This window comes from Pseudopodoces humilis, chromosome 7 (assembly GCF_049639895.1).
Source record: "Pseudopodoces humilis isolate 2021_Gansu_Grassland_sample_001 chromosome 7, ASM4963989v1, whole genome shotgun sequence".
In the NCBI taxonomy this organism is placed as follows: Eukaryota; Metazoa; Chordata; class Aves; order Passeriformes; family Paridae; genus Pseudopodoces; species Pseudopodoces humilis.
Window position 1 is genome coordinate 34,506,462 of NC_142206.1, and position 4,646 is coordinate 34,511,107.

Genomic DNA, 4,646 nt, shown 5'->3' on the forward strand with positions numbered 1-4,646 from the left:
TTTTTTAATATTTGTATATAGAAATACACATGATCAGTTAAAATTGGAATTAGTGTTTTTCAACAGGAGATCTGCTTGAACACAATGTAGACAAATGCATACAGCAAAAGAGTAGATATATAAACCCACGGATGCCAGGAACTCTACTAGGCCCACTGATGCTGGGAGCAAAAAAAAAAAAAATCCAATTTCTCACTTAAAATTTTACTTAGTGATGACACTCCATTATATGTCTTGATGACCTATAATAATGATAAAATTAATGCATTAGTCACATGCAATCAAATTGGCTCCCAGTAAGTAATGCAGTCTGATTAGGAACAGCCTTTGTTTCAAAATTTCCCCTCTTTTTCACTGTACAGCAAGTGATGTCATTTGATTGGGAGGAAACAAGGAACCGAATTTTAGAGGGCAAATTGATTATAACAAGACATCTGAAAACACTTTTTTTAAACCAGAATAAATTTCTGTGAGGTTTGAGTTTATTGACAGGGCATGACTAAGAATTCAGTGCAAGTACACCTCTTCTTTGAAGCATTAAAATCAAAAGTAAAATATTTTCTTCTTTTTTATAAACCTATCTGCATGATATACTTTTGGAGTCCTATGACTTTTGTAAAATCACACTGTTACTGCTTCTTTAATCTCCTCTACATCTCACAGTCTGCAACTGCTTACAAGTGTTCGTGTGGTAATATAAATTTTGAAGACAATACCATAGGACATCAACTCTTCCTCAGATGAAGGAAAATTGCAAGTTAAATATTTTTATACAAATTGGATGCAAATTATTTAGTACTTCAAGCTATATTGGCTCGCAGATATGTATACAATTAAAATGTTCATACACAAAGGCCAGCAACAATATTGCTGATGTTTCCATCAACTGTCATGTAAAAGGAGGTTTTCAACTATGGCCCTCTTCTGATTACATTTTAGGTTTTCAAGTTCCAAATTCTCAAAGCTCCAATCTGAATTTAAAATTAGCATGCACAGCAGAAACTGAAATGTTTCAATGATGTGTGTTACATTCTCTAGGTACTGAAAGAGGGATAATGTATTGTGCCAAGAATAGCTGCTGCCAGGTAGGGCTATTGTAGCATTTCAAAAAGTCTGGAATGTGACACATTGCCAAGTAAGCTTTTAGAAGAGAAAACAAGCAACTGATTTTAAAGTGATATTTTACTTTTTATCAATACATTAGAGTAAAAATATTAATGTTAATTCTTCCCCCCCAGAAACAGACTTTACTAAAAGCTCATACTAAGCAGCAAAGAACTCCACCTATTTAGGGAAATATATTAAAAAACTGAGACAACTTCATATTGTTTCAAAGATACAAATATGAAATCTGATTATCCTGATATTTTTGTTTAAAGGTATTTTTATCATCATAATATCTTCAGTAACATGAAGGTTTCTTGAGCAACTTTGCAGCATTGAATGCAACATCAGCAAAAATAATACTATATACTTATATTAATTTACGTATCTAGATTACAAGCTAATGTCCTCTGATGTAAAGCAAGAGCTTTGAAAACATTCTGCTTTCTTGTGTATGCTTTTAGTTAGTTTATCTTTATTTAGTTTCAGGGTATAAATTTATAAAATTATTATAAAAATATAAATAAATACATTTCTCATTCTTGTTGAGTAGTTGCATACCATAGTTCCTTGATTTTATTTTTACTACTGACATTTAATTGAATTCCAATGACATCAAAACTAACTTGGTAGTCTGACAGTGCATTACTGTAGTATATTTACTGATCATTTAACAATAATTAAATATTGCAAATGGTTTAAAAAACCAAGCTGATATGTAAAAATTGAGTATAAGAATTTTAAATTAACAGCACTGAGAAGGGACTACTAACACAACATAATTATAGGAACATTTTGAGAGAAAATGCACTATGAAATATAAAATACTTAAGAAAGAAAAATCTCCAGTTGGCATTAAAAAAAAAAATAGTTCTGAAACCCTGAGCTACGTTACTAACATGTAGGGCACAATAATAACTGTGACGGTCACATAATCATACCCTGGGAGTGTCATAAGTTCTTGCTATAAGCCTGCCTGCTGGAAATATTTTGCACAAAGGAAGAGACACATCTCCAGAAGGAACAATAAAGATGATTAATCTGGCAGACAAACTACTGAGTGGTAGGTTTCAACAGCTTCATGTGACTCTAAAATTGCCTTGTTGATTTAAGACAGTAACTCTCTGCTTAGGACACTTCCTTTACCAAGAAAGGATAACAGTTAATACACCACAAACAGAATCAATATTAAATAATTGTTTAATATACAGAAAGTCATACAAATTATCACTGCTTCAAGTGCCATATGAGGTCACCATCAACAACCACAACTGGATTATATATTTCCTCAATCAAATGATAAATGATTTCAGGGTTGTGTGTTAGGATATCCAGAATTTTAAATACCAAATATTTTAAAACAAAATGTAGCATCAAACAGAAACAGCAAACATAATTAATTATACTATCCTGTGGAGAAAACAAATGGATCTCCATTTTCAGAGTTAGCTACCAACTGGCTTATATATGATATTATACCCTTCTGACACTTAGGGTACTCCTCTTCTAAGGTCAGGCAGGTCTCCTGAAATGAAGTTACTAAAACAAAGACAAAACAGGGAAATTCAGCCTTTTCTTTTACCTGAGAAGGTTTGTTTCACATCTATTGGTGACTGTTATGGCAGATTTTGGCATCTTGATTAAGTGTCTTAAAACCTACACCACTTATCGCTTGCTAAGGTTATCCGTGTATTCAGAAGAGGGATTGCTAAACTGTAAATCATTGTCACCACTTCTCAGGCATGAGCAGAGGACAAGCGAGTTGCACAGAACCAGAGTACGTGAGACATCCTTCTGCTTTGCTGTGTTCTGTTGTGTCCTTGTGTAGCAGTAAGACAGACTACTTTTTCAACCTCCTAGACAGTAATTGACTCACATTTGCCCTTTTTTAAAATTAATAGAATTGGAATAAATACATAGACCTACCTTTGTTATTCCCAATTATCATCCTCTACTAGTTTTCATGAAACACACTTTTTCAGAAAACGAGAAGGCAAACCAGGTGTTAGATTATTTATGTTTGACAAATTCATATCATTTAAATAATTAAAACTAATTTGTGTTGAGAGCTACAGTTGCATTTTTATTAGAGAAACAAGTACAAATAGGCATCACTACAGAGCTGTTTATTCAATAGTGAGATTAAATGAAATGGATTTTTTAGTCTCGATACTTTGATTAATGTTGCAATTGGAACTTCTGTGCCCTAACAATGTGGAAACAGCTGCTTACACACTATAAATCTGTAAAACTCCTTCTTTAAAGCTACACATTTTAAATTATCCCTAAAAATATATTGTAAGCAAAATACTGAATGTTTTCAGTTTAAACAATATTGTCATTATAAATCTGAAATTATACTTTTTTATTTAATCACAAAAAAAAGGTTTTATTTACAAATAGCAGTGTATATGTTTATATGTAATGTAAACCTTTCTGCATATCTTGTTTCTTATATAATATAGAGGTTATTGTATTAATCTTTATAGAAAAAATACTTTACTTTTAAAATAATAATAAATTCTAAATTAATTACTCTACAATAGGGAAGTACAATTTTAAGAGAAAAATATATGAATAGAGCTACAAGCAGAATGTGCTGTGTGTAAAATTGCCTGCCAAGAACCAGTTAAAGCAGCACAGTACTTACCCTTTGAACAAAAGGCATCAACATGTAATTGCAAGAAATCTTTATGGACTATTAAAGTTTTGAGGAAAAAAACAAAGATGCAAAACTTCTGGAAGCAAACATACTTATAGGACTCTAATAGAGCATATTGTTCTCTTTTCATTAAAGATTTTCCAACCATTTTTATTAGAGATGCAGCATATGATATGTACAGGGACTGCATTGCACCAGATAGGGACACACTAAGCCATGTTATCCTTGCATTTAAAAACCATTCGAACCTCTATCACTTACAGAATAAACCAGTCTCTGTTTGTGAATCTGTGGTAAACAGTAGCCCTCAATCCACCCAAAATCCACATCAAAGCATTTAGAATTTGGAGTATGTAGACATTTTGTCTCAAGTGAAACAGACATTTAGGAGTCAGCAGATGGACTAAAGAGTGTCCAGACAGAAATGTGTGAGCGTTATCAATAAGCATATAGTAATTTGCATGACCCATCCTTAAATTTTTTAATGATACTATGACATAGGGATTCAATTCACTGTAAAATTACTAAAATCTACCAATTTTAATGCTTTCAGACTGTTTATTTTTTTTTCCAATAGAAAAATAAATCTCATACATTCGAAGTGGTACACAAAAAGACTGGGATAAAATTGATCAGATTTCTTGATAGCACCATTTACACATTCTTTAAAGTAAACATTAATATGCACTTTCTTAGAAAGCGATATAAATATATATATATATAAATACAGGATGTGCTAACCTCTGTTAACCATCTGAATGTGATGGAATAATCTATTTCTACTGTGCAGGTAGGCTTGTGCATGGTGGTGTGGCAATATAATTTTAAAAGTTTGTTACAGATGTGATGGGAAGCTGGAAGGAGTCGAATAAGCAGAAAA